The sequence below is a fragment of the Dasypus novemcinctus genome, chromosome X (assembly GCF_030445035.2).
Source record: "Dasypus novemcinctus isolate mDasNov1 chromosome X, mDasNov1.1.hap2, whole genome shotgun sequence".
NCBI classification, from domain to species: domain Eukaryota; kingdom Metazoa; phylum Chordata; class Mammalia; order Cingulata; family Dasypodidae; genus Dasypus; species Dasypus novemcinctus.
In genome coordinates this window covers 167,922,339-167,945,360 of record NC_080704.1, presented here as the reverse complement: position 1 = coordinate 167,945,360, position 23,022 = coordinate 167,922,339, and the positions used below count along the sequence as shown (strand labels likewise).

The window sequence follows — 23,022 nt, the reverse complement described above, 5'->3', positions numbered from 1 at the left end:
GCATGAATTTAGGCTTGTTCCTAGAAGCTTGACCTCTAGCCTAGTTCTTCAGACTATTCTGTGAGCCATCTGTCTTAGTGTTCTAGGACTGCTGTAACAAAGTACCACAAACTGGTTGGCCTAAAACAACAGAAATTTATTGTCTCACAGATCTAGAGACTAAAAGTCAAGGTGTAAGCCGGGCATGCTTATTTCAATGTCTGTATGGAAAAATCTGTGCCTTTCTCTCAACTGCTGGTATTGGCTTGCCAGCAGTGCATTCATTCTCTGCCTCTGTCATCACATGGTATTCTCCCACTCTGTCTGTGTCCAAATGTCTTCTTCTTATAAGGGCACCGGTCATGTTGGTTAAAGGAGTACCCTACTCCCATACAACCTCATTTTAACTTGCCTAGTTCTATCGATAGCAACCCTATTTCCAAGTAAATTAACATTCTGTGGTACTAGAGATTAGAATGTCAACATTTTTGGAGGATATAATTCAATCCATGACTCTACCTAAAGCCATTTTAAGAAATTCATATTTTTCATAACCACTCCAATTTATATCCATTGCAACTAAGTTCCTAACTGATATACAGTGAACAAAAGTAGGGCTGCGATGGGGAAGGTCTTCCTCAAGAGGGGCTAGAAAATTGAGTTATAAAGAGTCTGTCAAACAGAAAAGACAGCCATCACAGGTTGAGGGAAACAGGTGACAAAATATTTAGAGGCAAACTACTGCATTACATATCTGTATAGCCATTAGCATACTGGTGGGTTAGGATGCTTCCTTTATGTAGAGGAGTATTGAAAGAAACAGTTGAGTAATAATTATGCAAGAATGCTCAGTGAAGGGTTTTGAAATTCAGACTAGAGTGGGTAACTTTTTTTTTTAGAAAGTCTAATCTGGGAAGAGTATGCAAGAGAAACTAGAGCCAAAGAAGCCAAATTTGTATGGTCTTGTAATAATCCAGATGTGATATAACTAGGTCTGAGCTAAATAAAATGTTTGCAGTAAACCTCAAAAAGGGAAATAAAAGACCAAATATGGGGAACAAGTGTTAATACTGCATTGGGACTCTCAAGACAGAGATTTTAATGACTCAGATTAGTTTGACAGGATTGCTTTGTAGAGAAGTAAAATAGCTGATCTCCAAATGTCCTGTGACTTTAAATATGTGAACTGACAGGAGAGGAGGTCATTACAAGTAGCAGGGATAATACAGGTAAAGTCATGAAGGAGGACTAAGTATATCTGATACAGAGGACAGGGAGATGCCTTACTTTACTGGAACTGAGAAGTATTTGGGAGAGTAAAGGGAAATGTGTTTGTAAAAGGAATACATTATAGGAAACTTGAAAAATGGGCATACATAGAATTTGGGTTTGATGTAGTATATGTCTATCTTTTATTTGTTCTTGAAGAAGTAAAGCCACAGATGCCTCTTGAGTGGTGTGATTATACCAGTATTTGAAATGGCTTGATTAAAAGTCACATGTAAGACTACAGAGTCTTCTGTAAGTGGGCCCACCAGGTGGCCGCTTCACTAACCCACGTGTACATTAAAAGGGCTAAGATTACTGGTCACACTTGAAAAGGAGAGGCAAGGAAAATGGCAGGAATGGGAGAAAATTGGATGAAAGAGAATCATGTTTCAGAAGATGTCAAAGATTACTACAAATTTCTTGCCTGACAGAGCTGTAGGTATTTGGGAAGGAGAGTTGCTCTATGGAGAATGATGGGTGCTTGTCAAGGTGGATGTAAAGCATGGGTTTCCTTGTTGAACAGATTTTGGTTTAAGTTTCAGCTTTGCAACTTAAAAATGGTGTATATGGACTCAGATATAGGTAGGGTCAGGGTGGAATTCTGTGCAAGTCTCTTCTAACTGCTCCTATTTTCTCAGTGAAATAGGAAGCATAATTGTTTATTTCTTTGTGTGCTTGTTTTCTGAAACTCCAAATGTGTTTCCCTAATCCATTCACTCTGCCAGCCTCCAATTGCATTTTTTCCTCTATCAGAAAATTCCATGGTGCTCAGAGGTCTCTGCAGTCAAAAACATCTATGGAGATAAAAGACAAGAAGGGGCCAAATATTTCAATTGGTACTGTGGAACTGAGCACAATCTGTAACGCACAGCCAATAATTTTCAGGGGGAAATGATCCTTCCCAAGAAAAAGCTTCATGTGGCATATAATATTTGATCCAGGTCTCTGATATTTCTCCTTCTGCCTTGCTCTGCTGGCATTCAAGGCTTTGCTTTTTGGCTGCAAGTCTGTCCATTTCTCAGGATCCACCTTAGGTGATCCCATTGCCTGCTTTCATCTTCAAATTAAGAGAAGTAGTCTCTGAACCTTAAAGGCAGTAGATAAAATAGCCTATGAGCAGAGTTTCTCAAACTTGGCTGATCATTGGACTCATCTGGATAAAAATGATACACTTCAGGACCTACCTCTTAAAAATGAGTAAATGATCAGTATGTGAGCCTGAACTTGACTTTTTCATGCTATGTAGTAGAAGAACCTTGCTTATTGCTTAGTGTCTTTTATGTCATGTAGCTTCGCAGGTACCATTCCTTGCTCTCTAAGTTTAAATCGTGGTATGGAAGTTGCCTTTACAGATGTATCAACAGCTGGCAGCACAGCTGCTGTGGCATCTGGGCAATCCAATACTTGTCCACAAGGAAGAATATTTTGTCTTGTTATCTAGAAACTAGGCAAAGAAAAGAAAATAATCTATTTTAATAGCAGAATAAAACATGGTCTTAAGTGTTAAAAGTGTACATATTTTAGAAAGCCCTAACTAAAAAGTTATGAATAATAGGAAGATGGGTGTATGTATCCTATATTAGATCAAGGAACAGAAAAAGGAAAATGGGAAATTGGTGAAATCTGAATAAAATTGGATTTTAGCTAATAACGTGCCAATATTGGTTTCTTGGTTGTGACAAATGTGCCATAGTATTATAAGCTGTTAACCATAGGAGAAACTAGGTGAAAAGTATATGTGAACTCTACACTATCTTTGCAACTCTTCTGTGAATGTGAAAGTATTCCAAATAAGATATATTTGAAAAAATCAGAAGAATAGATATGCTATAGGAGAGGGATAGTAAAAGGAATGAGATACCATTTTTTAAACATTCTTTGCATTTCTACAGTGTTCCAGGCACTTCAATAGAAATAAAAAGACATTTTTATCTCTACTGTTTGTGATGAGTTCACTAACGTTCCATAAGTTTAGGTAGTATCTTATGTGGACCCTACTCTGGGACTGCTTAATCCATTTTTATGAAGTAGGTCCTGGAGTATATATTTTTAAGAGGTAGGTCCTGAAGTGTATCATTTTTATCCAGATGAGTCCAATGATCAGCCAAGTTTGAGAAACACTGCTCATAGGGTATTTTATCTACTGCCTTTAAGGTTCAGAGACTACTTCTCTTACTTTGAAGATGAAAGCAGGCAGTGGGATCACCTTTAATGTGGATCCTGAGAAATGGACAGACTTGCAGCCCAAAAGCAAAGCCTTGAATGTTATAGTGAAGCCAGCAGAGCAGGTCAGAAGGAGAAATATCAGAGACCTGGATCAAATATTATATGCCACATGAAGCTTTTTCTTGGGAAGGATCATTTCCCCCTGAAAATTATTGGCTGTGCGTTACAGATTGTGCTCAGTTCCACAGTACCAATTGAAATATTTGGCCCCTTCTTGTCTTTTATCTCCATAGATGTTTTTGACTGCAGAGACCTCTGAGCACCATGGAATTTTCTGATAGAGGAAAAAAATGCAATTAAAGGCTGGCAGGGTGAATGGATTAAGGAAGCACATTTGGAGGTTCAGAAAAAAAGCACATAAAGAAATAAATAATTATGCTTCCTCTTTCACTGAGAAAATAGAAGCAGTTAGAAGAGACTTGCACAGACTTCCACCCTGAACCTACCTATATCTGAGCCCATATGCGCTATTTTTCATGTTGTGAATATGCATGAGCTGTGCTTCTATCTAAAAGCTTAGCCAACCACTTTTACAGTAAATCCCAAACCCTCTCACCTACTACCATGAGACTATTGCGTCAGCAGTCCTTCCCACTCTTTCCTGCATCATGACTTTTCCTACTGATTATCCATTCAGAAGACAAACCTGCTGTTTTCTCCCCCATCCCAAAATACTCGTACACATACACCCCTAAACAAACAAAAATACCCAAAGCACAAAACAGCTCTCTTGACTTTTTGACCTCATTTATCTCTTAGTTACCACCATCATATTCCTCTGCCTGCCCAGCTTCACAGCAAATCTCTTTAAGATAATTATCTTTCTAGCCCGTCTTAATTCCAGTTGCATGTCTCTTGTTACGTTTGTCAGTAAATGGATTGGTGTGGCAGCCATGGCCTGAGAAGGGCCTGATAACTAAGTCTCAGACTGTTCAGGAAGGATGGTCTGTGTCACCCCACCAGATGAACAACCAAGACCAGAAGAGATGATAGCTGAGGGTGAGGTTCTTCTAGAATGGATAGATAGCATAGAGGGCAATAATGAGCATCAGATGGGGCCTGTCTGGAAACCTGCTTTGGGACTGGGAGCTGTGGTTCATCCTGGTAACTTTCCTCTTTTTATAGTTTCCCTCTAGAAAATCCCACCCAAATCCTAAAGAATCTGCAGCCAGAACTTATATGAAGCAAGCATATCTGAATGGAATAGGGGTGTACTCTATCAGATGCTGTGGTGTACTGCCTAAATTCTACCTCTACAAAGTAGAAACACTCATTACCACTGCTCTTGAACTTATTGGTGGCTGGCAGTTCTCAGATGATTTTCTTTTCAGAGGTTGCTCTTGACTGAAGAGACTTCTTTCCCAAGGTCATGCCCTCTTCTCAAGGTGTGTGCATGTTAGGGGAGGGAAACCCTGTATCCATTGACTGACTAATGCAGGCATACCAAAGCCTCACTCAATTCATGATAACTCTGAAGAGCTATTCCATCTACAGTGCTCACTGTGAGACAAACTGAGGCTTTTGTTGTGAGTATAACATAGTCCAACTTCTCCCTCTTCCTAATCCTGCTTCATTCCCTCCTCCCATAGGTGTTGATTTTGAGAGTACTCTCTAACGTATTTACTGTACAGTAGTCTTTATCTTATTCTGTAGGCCAGGGAACCCAGCCTATGATAAATGTTTACTCCATCCTTGTGGAATATCTCTCTCTTTCCTTTCTGGACCCCACAGTATAGAGCACCATGTTAGGTAGCATTCCCTCCATTTAGATTCTAAGGCACTTGTGAACATGAAGCATCTGCTTGGTCAATGTTTCCTCAGCACCTAGTAGAGTGTTTATCAAATGAAAAATCAAGCCATTCTCCTGCCTGCCCCATATGACATCCCCAAAGGATCTCAGTCTGGGAAATTGAATTTCAGCATGGGATCAAAATGACATGTAATTGACCACTAGACTTCACTCCGTGAAGGACAAGATTATTGATTCTTGCAAAAATGCTGAGGGCTTGACACACTAGTCTGTCCTCGCCTATCAGGAACTGCTCATGCTCTCAAGAGACACCCTTCCCTCTGTTTGAGAACATATCAGGCCTCCCCAGGATGGGAGTCCAACTCCTGCTTGCTCATTAGAGTGATACAACACACTATGACAAAATAATCACTCACGCATTCTCTAGAAGACTGCCCCAGGTGTGCCCTGTCCCAAATGCACCCCCATCCAACACTCTAAACCAGTAACCCTTCCTTGTCATATTGCCAAGAGAGTTTTCTCAACATTGTAGTTTCAACCACATATCTGCTGATCTCCAGTGTTCACCTGCTCCCTCCCTCAGCCCTCTCCCCAGCTCCAAGGACCATCCAACACATCCTCCCCACCCTACTCCCCCATCAAGCTTGTACCACCCAATCCATTAATATCCCTACACCCCTGTCATATCCCTTCACTGTACAACTACTCACTTCCACCTTACAGATTTTGCCCATATGGGCATTGGCTCACAACCTTCTTCTCCCTTTCTATTTCCTGTAAACCTATCTTCCAAACTCTAGCTCTTTGAGTTGGTTCAATTTGCTTAATTCATAGCAGAGAGGTCATGTAGTATTTGTCTTTCAATGTCTGGCTTCCTTCACTCAACATAAGGTCCTCAAGATTCATCCATGTTATCCCATGTGTTATTACTGTATCCTTCTTACAGCTGAGTAATACTCCATTGTATGTGCAGACCACATTTTATTTTTCCATTCATCTGTTAATGGGCATTTGGGTTGATTCCAACTTTTGGCAATAGTGAGTAGTGCCACGATGAACATTGGTGTGCATATATCTGTTCGTGTCTTTGCTTTCAGTTCTTCTGGGCTTATACCCAGCAGTGGAATTCCTGGGTCATATGGCAGATCTATAGTTAGTTTTTTGAGGAACTGCCAACAGGATGTTTGAAAAGTCAGAGTGAGTGGTATGATAATTTTTTTGTGGAAGATTCTGGAATTTTTTCCATTTGAGGCTTTATTGAGAAAACAATTATTCTGGCTGATCCTAAATCAGCATAAGTAAAGTAGATGGGTTAACCATCACGAGGTTCTGAATAGAATTTCATGAAATTCCTCTGTAGTAACTAAGCAGATTTTCAGTTGCCTTTTAAAGAATTTTTACTTTGAGCAGATAGCTACATGGGTAAATCCAGGAATTTGGTGGTGGTGGGGGGGGGGTGATTGCCACTGTTGATTTTGCAAGATTATTGAGAAATGTTTATAGTTCATTTAATTAAATTTTTGAATCACTGAATGACATGTATAACATTTTAAAATATCTGTAAAATTCTGACATCTCAAAAGTAAGAATCTAAGCTCAGTTGCAATAGCTGTGACACCTTTGTGGGTAAGTAACATTATTTTAATGATGGATCTTTGAATTTGCAGAATTGCTCACTAGATCTATTAGGCAAATTTCACTTTTAAAAACTGATTGCTTGCTGTATGTCCTATATCTGCCTACTGTTTTCTAACATGCCACATACTGATGTAATCTTCCAGTAGTGGTGAAGCAGTGTCCTTAGATTTTCTGATATTTTATTTCTCTTTTGCAGAGAATATCTCCACAATTATAAATATATCCAAATTGTCATTTCAGCTCTTAGATTGTGATATTGTGCTGCCTGATACACGGTTAGCATGTTTTCATTTGATGATGTAGAATTTATGTGTGGGCAGATGTTTCATGTGATCAGGACTGTTTTGTTGGCATCATGTTTGTTAACTGTAATAGCATCTCCATGACAAAAAATTCAAATTGATGCCATAAGGACAAAGCCATATATTGAGTGACTGAATATGTCACTGCTGCACTTATTGGTTTGCTATTGTGTTAACATTGTATATTTCTAAAGATTTGAACAAATGAAAAACTTCATATAGAATATTTATTTGCTATAGGAAACCAGTAGAAACATAAAAGGTCAGCAATAGCTATTTCCAGATAATTTGCTAAAGGTGTAGTCAGGCAGCCTTGATTCTAGTCTAGATTCTGTAATTAAGAAGGTAAACTGAGTCAAGTCCCTTTACTTTGCTGGGACTTCAAAATGACAAGCAGAATGTGTGTCAAAGCCTTCTATCCTTTCATTTTGTATTCCAAACAGCTTTTTGAGGATAGGCATTATTATACCCATTCTAAAGATTAGGAAACTGAGGCTCAAACAGACCAGGTAACTTGATCAAAGTCACAAAGAGCCAGGATTTAAACCCAATACTCTGAAGTCCATGCTTTTTCTTCTACAATATTTTGCCTTCTCACTTGTCATTCAAAAGATAAAAGCTATGATATCTACTCTGCTCATTTTAAGAGGGAAGGGATGAGAGAGGGAAGGAGGGAGAGAAGAAATTACATGAGAAATGAAGTGATGATCGGGAAAAAAGTTTTGTAAACTGCTAAGTGCTGTCCAAGTGTCTTCATTACTGACTGACTTAGAGAGCTGTTAAATTGAAATGCTTCAGTTATACCATCAGACTCTTTGTTATCTGTTTCTTTGTGAAGGAAAATTTTCTCCCCTTGAAAGTAAAAACAGTATGAGAGGGAAGCGGATGTGGCTCAAGCGATTGAGCTCCCACCTATCACAAGGGAGGTCCATGGTTTGGTTTCCAGTACCTCCTAAAGAAGACAGCAAGCTGGCACGACAGGCAGGTGCAGCAAGCTGACACAAGAAGATGATGCAACAAGAGATGCAAGAAGAAAAAATAATGAGAGACACAACAAAGTAGGGAGCACAGGTTCCCGGTGCCACCTAAAGATGAGCAAGACAGCAAGCTGATGCAACAGGTGGTAGGCACATCAAGCTGATGTAACAAGATGGTGTAACAAGAGACACAGGAGGAAAAGCACAACAGACATAGCAAAGCAGGGACTGGAGATGGCTCAGGCAATTGGGTGCCTCCCTCCCATACCAGAGATCCTGGGTTCAGTTCCCAGTCCCTGCTAAAGAAAAAAAGATGATAAGCAGACACAGCAATTGCAAACAATAAGTAGACAGGAGGAAATAAATTAATTAACAACAAAAAACCCAACCCCAGTATGAAAGCAACAATAAAGAGCTCTCCATGAGGTATGGCAAATAAAGATAGTTATTTGTTTGAAAGGCTTATGCATTGTTACATTGACTGGAGGCTCAAATGATTTTAGGAGACCTACAGGTGTGAGAAAGAGATGAGAGCCAAAGCATATTGCTTTGCTACTAACCATGGACTACAGTTTACACTTTGCACTGCACAAAATTTTAAGTTTTGACAAAATGTATAGTGGCCTGTATCCATCATTGCAGTGTCATGCAGGACAATTCCAATATCCCCATAGTATCCCATGTTACACCTATTCTTCTCTCTCCCTCCCCTCAGAAACTCCAGTGGCCCCTGCCTTGGTTAGTAGCAATGCTTAAATATGTGTTCATCAATTGTAACAAATGTAACACACCATGGAAAGATGTTTATGGGGAAAAGTGTGGGAGGGGGTTGGGGAATATGGGAATCCTCCATTTTTTATGTAATATTCATGTAATCTAAAGCTTCTTTAAAAATAAAAAATTAACTCACAGAAAGAACTAGTGTGACAAAAATGTAAAATATATTATTAACAATATTATATTGATTACATTTTAAATAATATTTTGGATATAGTGAGTTAAATAAAATATATTAAAATTTTTTAAAGTGTCCCGTATTTTATTTGGTCATAAACACCTTCATTAAGACCTCAGAGTTTCTGAGGTAGGTCTGGCCTTCAGGTGCCCTTTGAGATAGTTGTCACTGTCACCATTTCATAGATAAGAATAATCAAATTTGTTGACAATAAGTAATTTGCTCCAAAACATAGGCTAAATAGCACTGCCAGGCTATCAACCAGGGTCTGCCTGATTTCAAACTTTCCAATCACTAGCCTAAACTGCAGGACTGTGTGTCATTATTGAGCAAGAAGTGGGCCCAAGAAGAACCTCATTGTTTAATTGATTTTTGAAGCATTTAGATGTAGAACTGTGGTTTACTTTTGCTCCCTTGATGTTCACATGTCCTTCATGTTTGAATTGTTTGTCTTAGGAAACAACATTCTGCCTTGTCTTGTTTTTGTGAAACAAAATCAAGTTTTGAAGACTGAAACTCTTCAGGCTGAACAAAGTAAAGCCCACTGTTCAACAAATATACATCATCTGCCTACTGCCTGCCAGTTACTGCAATGTGTATTGAGATCACAAAAGTTAGAAAATCATTGGAATATGACATTCCTATAATAATGATACATACTAAGTGCTGTAAGAACATGGTGAATTGAGTGATTAGTTTGAATATATTTTATTTAACAGTAATACATTTGTTTATGTTCTGTTTTTAAACAAGAATGCCACTAAAACACTTACTTGTTCAACATTCTAATTTTTAATGTGTGTAGAAATAAAGTAGTAAGCAGCTCTTTCCAGTATTACAAAATTCCAGTGAATATTGTAAACTTTCTGATGATAAAGCTGAACACCTCACCAGAATACTAAATATCTTAGCTTTTTGGCTAATTTACATTAAATCAGTATCAAGAAATGAATACCTGATTGTCTCTTGATGACCTCACAGCAGTTTCTGGGCAGACGTGCAATTGGTGAACCAATCTTGGAAAACAGAGTCCCATGTGAGGTAATCACAGTACTTAAATTAAACACTCCCAGTTTGTGACTAATCTTGGACCAAGCACAGATTGATGATCACATTTAAATGATGGGTATCAGTGAGTAGTACGTAAGTTTCTGCAGGCTTGCGTGACTTTATAGCTTATCACAAACATGACAGTGATTTATGTGATTTCATAATATTATTATAAAACCTTCATAATTATGGATTGTTGGTTATAATCTGAATCAACAGTGAACCTGGAAAATAGTAATAATACAGATGGCATGAATTATGATTTACTAAATGCACTTTAGTAAATGTGTAGTACAGAAGGCAATAAATTATGATTTATGAAATGCAGTTTAGTAGGAAAAATAGTTTCAATCCAGGGTCTAGGGAGGAAGCAAACATTATAAAAGGTGGTTAGAAGGTTGGGAACCAAAGGATTGGCTTATTTGCAGTTCCCAGTTTTCTTTTCTGTCTTTGTCTGCTATATATCTTCTAACTCTGGACTTCATTTTAAAGTTTTCTGAATCTTTATATATAATGGGGGAAATTAATTGATGCCCTTTTCTTCTGACTCATTGTTGTAGTGTATGTTTCTGTGAATTAACTAAAGATTTCTTTCTTCATCACCGAAACATAGAATTGCAGACAAGATATCTTGAAGAGTAATTGATATATTCTTCTCCACAGAAACCAAAATGAAAGATCAAAAGTCTATTTTAATAACAAGATTTCATTGTGCTATTCAAAAGTACCATAGCTACATTGATTGTTATTGCCTTGTGAGTATCTGATTCCTACATGTATTTTCACTGGTGTTTGTTTTGCCAGAATTTCCCAAATGCCCAGTGTCAAATGTTCTTATGTATAATGTTTAAATATTACCAATTTGCCTGTATGTTTTTACTTGGTTTCTTTGTCAGACTGCCAAGTATATCATCCTATCATGGGTACGTGTAAAAAAAGAGCCTGAGTGATTCAGAGTTTCCATTATTTCCTTGCCATTTAAGTGTGTGTATGTGTCATACACCCTACCTTTTGTGTATGGCACTACATGGCAAAACTATGCAATATTAGCCTTACCATGTAGTGCCAAGTGGGCATTTTGAAATTATTTGATGAATTGAGTTTAATTTAGATGGTTCAGATGAGGAAAACTTATGATTAAATCTGTTGGGAAATTGAGGCAAAGCAAACTTTTCTGATGAGTTGTGTAGACTGGCCATATTGTCTTGCCACATATACTCTTTGAAAGTAACCTATTGTCTACTAAAAATTAAGAGATATTGTTGAATAAAAAACAAAGTGCATCAGGACATGCCTTTAAGAAAGCACTGAAAACAGCACAAGGGTTTGTAAATTGTACGAAAATACCCATAACATAAAATTTGCCATTCCACCCATGTTAAATATACAATTCACTGGCATTCACAACATTCAGAACGTTTTGCAACATCACCACTATCTAGATCATAGCGAACGTTCTAAGCATTCCACTAAACTGCTTTCTCTCTCTAGATGATTGTCCTCTTCTGGCTATTTCATGCAAACGGTATCATAAAATAGTGTCTCCTTTTGTGTCTGTCTTCTTTCACTCAGCATAAAGTTTTCTAGGTTCATCCATGTTGTTCAGTACTCATAACTTTTCTGGTTACATAATATTCAATTGTATGTGTGTACCAGATTTTGTTTATCCATTCATTAGTTGAGGGCATTTAGATGTTTCCATATTTTGGGTCTTGTGAATAGTGCTTCTCTGAATATTTGTGTTCAAAGTTTCGTTTGAACCCCCATTTTCAATTCTTCTAATTATATACCTAGTAGTGGAATTGCTAGGTCATATGCTAATTTGTTATTTAACTTATTGAGAATCCGCTGAAACTGTTTTCAACATCGGCTGCACCATTTTATATTCCTACAAGCAGTTTATGAAATCTCCAACTATTGTTGTGGAACTTTTTCTTCCTTTATTTTTGTTGCTTTTTGCTTCATATATTTTATTTTTGGGTGCTGTTGTTAGGTGTGTGTATATACACACACACACACATATGTATATGTGTGTGTGCATATATATATATATGTGTGTGTGTATTTATAATGGTTATATTTTCTTGATGGATTGGCCTGTTTATCCATATATAATACCTTTCTTTGACTCTTGTAAAATTTTTCGACTTAAGTTTTATTTTTTTTAAATCTGGTGTTACTACAGACATTCTAGTTCTTTCTTGGTTACCATGTGAATGAACTAAGTTTTCCATTCTTTCATGTTCAAAATTTTTGTCTTTGGATAAAAAATGAGTCTCTTTTAGACAGCATATTGTTGTATACCGGTTTTTAATCCATTCTGGAAATCTATGCCTTTTAATTAGAGAGTTTAATCCATTTACATTGAAAGTAATTACTGTTTAGGAAGGATAGATTCCTGCCATTTCACTACTTGTTTTTGCATGTCTTATATCTTTAGTGTTCTTCAATTCAATTCCTTCATTACTGCCTTATTGTTTATTTCTTCTAATGTACTATTTGAGATTCCATTATATCTTTTTCTATATATTTTAAGTTATAGTTTTAGTTTTTACCCCAGGGATTTATAATTAATACCAACTTAGTTTCAATAGTATGCAAAACCTCTTGTCCTCTATGTCTCTTTTCCTCCCCTTTTATATCCTTATTACCCCAAATTCTATCTTTATGTATTTTGTGCTTATTTATATAGATTTATAATTATGCTGTTTTTCACTTTTAAAAGTAGTTTATTATTCATACATGAGCATTCATGAACAATAAGTATATAGAAAAGTTGTGAACCTAGAAAATAAACATGCATATTATCATAGAGGGCTCCCATATATTAACTCACCCACCAATACCTTGCATTGTTGTGAAATAATTGTTACATATTATTTAATGAATTTTTCTTCTAAATCATATTGAGGATAAAAATATTGTAGGATTTATAAAACAAAATACATTTTGTGATCCATAAATAATTTTTGTTTTTTTGTTTTGTTTTGATTTTAAATTTCAATTGTTTAAAGACCAATCTTGGATATCACCCTACTACCAACACATTTACATGTTGTGACACATTTGTTACAAGTGATGAAAGAACATTGTCAGAACCCATATACAGTTTCTGTTTGTTTCTTTCTTTTACTCTGATACTTCCCTAAAGGTGCTTGCAATCAATTACAAGCTATAGTACTCCAGCTCTTTCTGAATACCTGTGTATACTGGGATACTGGTTTCCAGTGACATTGTTTAAATAACTTTGAGTCTGTACCGATGAACTAAGTCAAAATATCCAGAATTCCTGTGGAGAAACTGATTGAACTATAAGATTTTTAACACAAAATCAAACAGAACAAGAATCATTTAATAGGACTGAACCACCTGATAAAGGATGATTATGGTTTTTATTTGAAATATTGCTAGTAAATTATTTTTTTCATTTTCTGGATATAAGGAACCCCTTTTTAATTTTTAAAGAAAATTATTTAAGTATATCACTCATACATAAACAATAAGTGTATAGTAATAGTTTTGAACTTATGAAACAAACATATAAAACATCATAAAGGACTCTCATAACTCACCCTACCACTCATAACTTGCATTGTTGTTAAACATTTTTAACTAATGATTAAAGAGCATAGTCAAAATTTTATAACTATTCAAAGTATTTTCCCTGCAACCCACCCTATTATTATTGTTGTTGTATCATTTTTATGTGAACATACATAAACAGTAAGTATATAGTAAAAGTTGTGAACTTACAAAGCAAACACGCATAACATCATACAGGAGTTCCATACATCAACCTTCCACCAACAACTTGCATTGCTGTGAGACATTTGTTATAACTTATGAAAGAATATTGTCAGAATCTTACTACTAATTATAGTCCTTATCTTACATTTGGTGTACATTTTCCCAACCCACTCTTTTATTTTTTTAAATATATTTTTTATGACAGAAGTTTTAAACATATAAAACAGTCATGCACATGTACAAAATTACCAAACAACACCTCTCTATCAGCACACCACCCTGTGGTGGAACATTTGAAATGGATAAGGTAATATCATCTGATTGTTACCAAGTCCATAGTGTACATTTTGCACACATTTGCCATTTTCCCCCATTATCAACACCATACATCTTTGGCATAGATGCAAGAATATTCATATTATTAATGCTAACCACAGTCCATAGGTCACTCCCATTGTATTTTCCCCATGCTTTTCCACATTCCCACATCCTGCAATAGTGATGTACATTTGTTCTAGCTCACAAAGGACACCCTGCCTTTGTACCATCAACCACAATTCTCATGCACCTCTTGGTTTACTGTGCTACTCAGTTCCTAGATTATTCTTTAGAATTCTGTCAGTTGGCATTTTCATACCTAGACTAGCATTTTCAGCCACATACCCATTTATAAACTAGCTGTTACTCGCTATCTTTTACCATCCACTCTATACATTCCCACACTTTTAGAGTAAAGCTAGTTAAAACTTGTACATACATTAAACCTGAGGAGTCCATCTCACTCCTCCTCTTATCTCCTTTTGACACTTTTAGTTACATTCATTGGTATATAATATTCATTTCTATACTCTCTTCCAGGCCTCTCTCTCTTTTCTTTTCAGGCTCTGTATTTCCTGAAAATCTTATCTCTTGCTTAAAAATTCTCTCAGTTTCTGTTTCTTATAAGCCTTGCCAGTTATAAGATTCTTGGGCCAAAAGTTTTCCTCTAGTAGTATCTTAAATATATATCAGACCACAGTCTTCTTTTTTTTTAAGATTTATTTATTATTTATTTCTCTCCCCTCCCCCCCCAGTTGTCTGCTCTCTGGGTCCATTGGGTGTGTGTTCTTCTGTGACCGCTTCTATCCTTATCAGTGGCACCGGGAATCTGTGTTTCTTTTTGTTGTGTCATCTTGTTGTATCAGCTCTCCATGTTTGCAACGCCATTCTTGGGCAGCCTGCACTTTCTTTCACTCTGGGTGGCTCTCCTTATGAAGTGTACTCCTTGCGTGTGGGGTTCCCCTATGCAGGGGACACCCCTGCGTGGCAGGGCACTCCTTGCATGCATCAGCACTGTACATGGGCAAGCTCCACACAGGTCAAGGAGGCCTGGGGTTTGAACTGCGGACCTCCCATGTGGTTTGCAGATGCCCTATCCATTGAGCCAAGTCCTCTTCTCATGACCACTGTTTTCTTGCCCCCATGATTTCTGATGAGAAGTCAGCATTTAATCTTATTGGGTATCCCTTATATATTAATCATTGCTTTTCTCTTGCTGTTCTCATAATTTTCTCTTTGTTTTTGGCATTTGACATTCTGATGAGTATGTGTCTTGGAATTGGTCAATTCAGATTTTTTCAGATCGGAGTATGTTGTGCTTCTTGGACATGGATATCTATGTCCTTCAATAGGGTTGGGAAATTTTCCACCATTATTTCTTCAAATATTCCTTCTGCCCCTTTTCCTTTCTCTTCTTACTGGGACACCCATGGCACGTATGTTTGCATGCCTTTTGCTGTCATTTAGTTCCCTGAGGCCTCATTCAATTTTTTTCCATTCTTTTCTTCATCTGTTCTTTTGTTCACTTTCAGAGGCCATTTCTTTTAAGTTCACCAATCTTCTGCCTCCTCAAATCTGCTGTTATGCGATTCCAATGTTTTTTTTAATATTCGCTTATTGTGCCTTGCATTCCCATAAGATCTGCTATTTTTCTATGTATGCTTTCAAATTCTTCTTTGTGCTCATCTAGTGTCTTCTTAATATCCTTAATCTCTTTAGCCATCTAATTGAATTTATTAAGGAGATTTGTTTGAACATCTATGATAGTTGTGTCAACTCACTTATGTCATCTGGAGGCTTATCTTGTTCCTTTAACTGGGCCATATCTTCCTGTTTCTTGGTGTGGATTGTAATTTTTGGTTGGAGTCTTGGAATCTGGATTCCCAGAGTATTTATTCTGGGTGCAGTTTTTCTCTTTAGTTTAGGGCTTCCTTTCTCCCTTGCTGGTTGTGCAGTAGGAGCCAAAGATATAGTTGGTGCTATAATCTCTGGAGGTTCAAGCTGCCCTCATTGCCCCACAGACTGATAAGCTTCTCCCAACTTTCTCCTTTGCCAGAGGTGGGGACAGTGTCACAGCTGTGTGGAATAATCCAAGTCATGCAGGTCTAGAGTGTAGTTGCCCAGAGAGACTGATGAAGCTTCACATCCCTTTCTCCCCTATCTGGGTTGGGGATGGGACTGCAGGTGTGGGCAGCAATCTATGCAATGTAGGTCCCAGATGACCACAGTTGCCCTGGTAGATTTCTAAATATTCAGTCCGTGCCAGCCAAAGGTACCTGCGGTTACCTGGATCAGCTAGTGCAGAGCCCACCAGCCTCCTTTCTGCCAGAGGTGGGCCTGAAACCTAACCTAGGGCTTCAGACTGATCTTGGTGAAAGATACCAGTTCCTACCATCACCGTGATTTTTGGTAGCCCAGCTTCCCCTCATGCTGGGGCAGAATGAAAATGGTGACCACTGGCCTCTTTTCATCATGGACAAATTCACACCCTAGCTATTCCTAGGATTATACTTTATCCAGCCAAATCTACTAATCAGTAGCTGAAATTAGTGACCAGTCATCTCCTCCTCCCTTCTTTTTGGGAAATGGAGCTTCCATTTCCAACCACAGAACAGCTCCTGGGGCAGCTTGAGCTGCCAAAGTAGGATAATCACCAGCCTCTGTGGCTTGGCTGGTAATTTCCTGAAGAGGCTGGCACAGGTACCCCCAGCTTCCTCCCTGCCACAGGTGGGGTTGGAGCTTATGATAGAGCTGAAATCTGTTCTGGATGGAAAGAAGCCTGTCCCTACCAGCACTGTGATTTTCAGTCCACCCTCCTTCCCCTCATGCCAGGCGTAGAGTTAAGATGGCAGCTACTGGCCTCTTTTGAATTGGATAGGTTCAAACTTTAGCTGTTCTTAGGGTTATTCTTTAGTCCATCTTATTTACTCATCAGTAGCTGAAGTTCATGCCCAACTGTCTCTTCCTATCCTGTTTTTGGGAAGTGGAGCTTTCAGTTCCAGTCATGGAACAGCTCCCAAGGTGGCTTGTGCCTCCAGTGAAAGGTGAGCACTGGCCTCCATGGTGTGGAGCACACTACTTATTCATCATCTCTGCACATAAGCAGTCTCCTCCTTCCATTCCTGCAAGAATATTGCAAGATACTCTTCTGGTCTCCTGGAGCCCTGAAACAGGTGCTTCAGCTATTTCCAGATAGTTCAGGCTTGTTTACTAACTTCACTGTAGCAGGAGCTGACTCTAGGAGCTCATTAATCCACCCCCATCTTGCTGGTTGTCCCTAAGGAACCCCTTTTTGTCTTACATTACACTGCCTATAACTCATAACAATTTAAACAGACTATTATTTTATAAACAAAAATGGAACATTTCTCTTTTTTCCCCACTCAATCCCTCCAAAATTCAGAAACTCTTGAGTATTACCATTTTCCTGGCAATATCATTATTTGCATAGTTTCAATAGGAATATGTCCTCTTTCTAATAGGACATAAGTGGAATATTGGCTATATAACCAAGACTTTTAAAGAACTAAGATACTTTTAAGGAACTAAGATTGACTAAATGGAACCAATGCTTATAAATCCTCTTGGAAAAACTGGCCTGGTACCTGGATCACAGGGTTCCCAGGTTTCGGCAAATAAATGTCACTTCCTGCAAACCCAGGAGCCATATGATTTTGGGGGGACATCAAGGAGAGGGGAATTCGCCTGAATCTATAGGTACAACAGGAAAAATATGCTGCTGAGGTTTTGCCTTGGCTTCCTAGCCTAGAGAGGCTTTTAAAAGTCCAATCTGAGATTCCTTATAAAAAAATTCCAATAAAGCAAACTTAAAAAGCCTATATAGTACTTTATTGTTTTGCTGCAAACTTGATTTTATAATCAAGAGTAATCCATTTTTGGGATTATCTTCTAAATCACAGTTAAGGAACAATATAGTTGCAAGCCAAAAGTAAAACAGTTGTAATTTATTATAAATAATTATATTTATCTATGTAATTTCATTTAAAGTTCTTTATTTCTTGAGTAATTATCTTTGTTGTTGTTTTTTTAAATTTCCTCTCTCTTTACTGATATTCTCTATTTTCTAAGACAGTGTTCTTCTTGTTTCCTTTAGCTTTTTAGCTCTTTGGACATTGTGTTAGTCAGCCAAAGGATTGTTGATGCAAAGTGCCAGAACTCTGTTGGCTTTTATAAAGGGTATTTATTTCAGGTAGAAGCTTATGGTCACAAGGCCCTAAGAGTCCAACACAAGGTACCTTAAGAAGTACTTTCTTATCCAGAGTCATTTGCCATGAGCTGAAGGAAGATGGCGGGCAATGTCTGCAAGGGTTCAACCTTCCTTCTTCCTCTTAAGGCTCCATAGTCCCAGCTTCTGATCTTAGTTGTAGGCTGGCTTAAGGCTCTTCTCTCTCCCGGGGGCTCATTTTTTTCCAACTCAGCTACTCTTGTCTCTTCACAAGGTCAGCTGTAGACTATCAGGCTCATTTCTCTTCTCAGGGACTCTGCTGTGTCTAATGAGCTTTCTCTCTTCCTCTGTTTGTCTTTTCTGTGTGACTACTTCCATGTGAGAGTCTGTTTTATCAGCCCACTGAGGGGACAGGGACTCTAATGATGTAGTTGGATCAAAGCCCTAATCTTGACATAAATTAATCAGATGTCTCAGCTGAATCTAATATAGTCAAAGGGCTATCACACCCAAAGGAACAGACCAGTTTACAAGCATAATCAAACAAAATCTCTCTTTTTGGAATTCATAAATAATATTAAATTGCCACAGGCCTGTTTAAGACAGTCTTTGTCTATTAAGTACAACATCTGGGCTTCTGCAGGGAAAATTTATGTTACTTTTTCCCTAGTGAATGGGCCATGCATTTTCTTGTTTCTTTGCATGACTAATAATATGTTGTTATCTTTTTCTCCTAAAGATGTATTTTTTATTTCTTTCTCTCCCCTTCCCCCGCCTCAGTTGTCTCCTCTCTGTGTCCATTCGTTGTGTGTTCTTCTGTGTCCCGCTTATATTCTTGTCAGTGGCACCGGGAATCTGTGTCCCTTTTGTTTGTGTCATCTTGTTGAGTCAGCTCTTTGTGTGTGCTGCACTACTCCTGGCTGCCTGGCTGCACTTTTTTTTGTGCAGAGCGGCTCCTTATGTGGGTGCATTCCTTGTGCATGGGGCTCCCCTATGCAGGGACACTCCTGCGTGGCATGACACTCCTTGCGTGCATCAGCACTGCACATGGGCCAGCTCACCACACGGGTCAGGTGGCTCTGGGTTTGAACCCTGGAACTCTCATGTGGTAGGCAGATGCTCTATCAAGTGAGCCAAATCCCCTTCCCTAATATGTTGTTATATAGGTTTTATTTGTATTTTAATGACTTTTCTAAACGGAAAGAAACTTAAGATTTTTTTTTCTCCATGTGGTTGCTAAGGTCTCTGTTCCATTTGTAAGTGGTGAGCCTGAGATTATGTCAAATATAGGCATTTCCTTAAATGCCTAGAGCACCCCTCCCATACACACACAGACACAAAATACCAATCTTTGCAGCTGGGCTCTGTGTGTATATTGGGCACTCCTTTCACATTCAGTCTGGCATTTTACAACTCTGCCTTTGCCTTCACGTCCTGCTTGTGTAGAATTTAAAGGTCTGCTGGAGGGGAGTACTTAGGGCCTTTTCATATTTTTTCTAAGTATGTACCCTACCCTGAGCATATTTGGCCTGCTCTTATCCCAGGAATATGTCGAAGCTTCCCCAGACATCTCACACTCCAGCATTTCCACCCAGGGTTCTTAGCATTTTTATTGTTTGTCCCAACTGATACCCTTTTTCCAGGTAGGTCTTTTGCCTTTGAGTGTTTTCAGCAAACGCCCTCCCATGTAGCCACTTCTCTGTCCTGAGAGAAATCCAAGTTAGGGAAACTAATGCAAGCCCTTTGCATCCTTTTGGAGATTTCAGATAAATCAAAAACAGACAACTAGAATTCTTTCATAACATGGTCTGCTCTGCTCTCTCTGGTAACAGAAACCCACATTGAGAACATGGATTGTTGTCTTCAATACTGTTGCTGAGCCTAGGAAATATGGATGGAGCAAGGGTAAGTTAAAAACACAAAGCTGTCATACCAACTTCAGACACCTTTTTCTTGATAGACATGCTGTTGGTTCCTGTAAACCTTTGACTATTTTCCAGAGTTCTGATAATGTTGAGTCTAACAGTTTATGCTAATATTTCACTGTTTCTATGGAGGGAATGGCCTTTGGAGTTCCCTACTCTGCTATTTTTACCAACATCACTAATAACACAACTCTTTGGAAGGACAAAATGTTATTTATTTATAGTAATAATACAATTATTATTATTATTATTATTTTAAACAGTACAGTTAAACTAGTAAAGTTCTTGACTTCAAAGCAAAATAACCAGTTCCCTCCCATTCCTCATGGATGTCCTGATACTCCAAACACATCTGAAGCACTGAGTCACTACTTAAATCTTAGCAGCTTTGTATGTGCTTTCCCCTTCTTCTGGTTTCAGTCATTGAACAATATTTCCTTAGATGCCAACTTTGATCTGACCTGAGATATAATTTAGTGGTTAAAAGTGTGTGCTCTGTTAACTGACCTGGGTAAAGGCTAACAGAGCAATGAATGTGCCACAATGATGAAAGAGGTTGTTGATATGGGAAGAGTATATTTTTTAATGTAACATTTTTGTGATCTATGTATCTTTAAAAAAAAGGCAATTAAAAAATTTTTTTTAAAAAGCATGTGCTCTGGAATCAGACCAACATGAAGTCTAATTCCAGTCATCTTTACCTCAGATTTTGATGAGTTGACTTTAAACCTCAGTTTCCTTATCTGTAAAATGGGATCATCATGACACCTACCACACAATTTCTGTGAAGAGCCAATGCAACCATACATATAATGTGCTTAGAACATTGCCTGGTCCCTAGTAAGGACCATAATGCTATTAACTGTTGCTGGTCATTACCCTTGATGCTCAGATCTCAAATTAATATAGACTACCATTATCCTTAAATCATTCACAATACCATCTGACATAGCATATGCTGAATCTGGCATACAAACTGAATCAGTCAGGTTATGCAATGTTAGTGAACAACCCAGATATATCAGTAATTTTACAACAAATTTATTACTCGTACTATGTCCATCTTGTGTTGGCTGCAATTCTGTTCTACCATGTCCTCACTCCAGAACTTAGGTGGCAAAAAAGTCACCTTTCTCTTGGATTTGGCTCGTCTCCTGACAGAGGGAAAAGAGAATATGGCAGATGATTTGCTGGCTCTTAAAGCTTCTACTTGGAACTCATGCATCTCCTTTCCCTTCATATTTCATTTATAAGAGGAATTTGCTGAACCACTTCTGAAATTAATAAGCTAGGGACACTCATAATCCTCCAAGAGGTGCAATTAATATTTTCTAACATTCTAAGTGGAGTGATTCTAAGTGGAGTGAATCAGGGTGAAAACAGTAGTCTTCTGAGAACTCTTATTGTCATTGTTCTTGCAAAATCATTGGAAATATTTGTAGTGTTTGTAGTCAGATTGGGTTGTTGGAAGGTCTTGGAAATCAGATACTTGAAAAGAGGAATGTCTATGAATGTAGTGAAGAGAATAAAGGACTAGAGACTAAATAAGAAAGTAAAACTAAGTCTTAAGGCTTGAATAGAACCTATTGAAAGGATCCCAGGTAATTGTTGTCAAGTTGTCTCTTAGAGTGAGAACAGTGGTGGTGATTTAGAAAATTTCTTGGTTTGTGGACTGAATATTTTCAGAGATAGCATAGATATAAAATAGGTTTTGGGAAACATGCACAGCAGCTACTTATGAACACTATGCAAGTGACCTTGAGAAGCCAGAGTCATATCCAATGTCAGATGGTTGTAAAAGACCGTTCGTTGGAATTCTTGAATTTCTCTGGGGATGAAGTTGGTGGATTTGTTGAAAATGTCCATAGTCCTGGTTACCTCCTGGAGCAAAGCATGGAAAATGTTGGAGTTCTGACAAATTTACTAAATGGTCCACATGGAGGCAGCTCCAAACTAGGAAGTTGTCTACATATAAAGTCATCAGTGTCAGTTAAATCCTCTGGTTTTTCTGACAGTCATTTGGCTTCACATTTCAAGGCCTCTTCCAAACTACTTGAAAAGAAAGAGTCATCATTGCTTTTAGAAGCTGGAATCTTGTGCCTAAGAATTTGACTATAACACATTGTGGTTTTTATTTTAGTCCACCTGGGACCGGAAAGTCTTAAGTTAGTTATAACATAGCAGTTAAAATGAGAGAAAAAGGCAATGTGGCTAAAGATATGGTAAAGGCTAATAAGGTTTGCTAGATAGCAAGATCTGGTCCAATTATCAGATAGATATAAATAAGCTTGATTTACATAGGCAAAATAAGTATTATAGGAGGCTATTCTAGGAGAGTGAAAATGATTGTAGAATTCTCCAGTATGTTCGACTTCTGGAAAGGAAGGCTGGAATTTCTTTACTTCCAAAGATAAGTCTAGAATGTGGATTTTGAGGAAAAGAGTAACTAATTGTAAATGAGCATAGGAATAGAGGGAAGAAATTTTCTTAGGAATAGTGCCAGAATCCAAATGAGTGGGTAAAATTAGAAAAGGCAGTAGATACAAGGGCTTGATTGCTGATTTAGCAGTAATTACAGCCTATCAAAGAACCATTAGTGAAATTGTGATAGAAACAAAGGTTTCCATGAACTAAAGAGACAGGGATTTTTAAAATATCAGACCCTCTTGAAATTTTCAAGTACATCATGGACAGTGGATA

At 37.9% G+C, this 23,022-nt stretch overlaps 1 long non-coding RNA gene across 2 annotated transcripts in view; it reads left to right on the top strand.

Moving 5' to 3' along the window:
- LOC139438085 (uncharacterized) overlaps positions 1 to 23,022 on the top strand; it is a 131,405-nt gene that overhangs the window by 43,849 nt on the left and 64,534 nt on the right. For both annotated transcript variants that reach the window (XR_011647972.1, XR_011647973.1), the window contains exon 2: positions 20,230 to 20,302. This is a non-coding gene — a long non-coding RNA (uncharacterized lncRNA). The remainder of the gene's footprint in view (positions 1 to 20,229; positions 20,303 to 23,022) is intronic.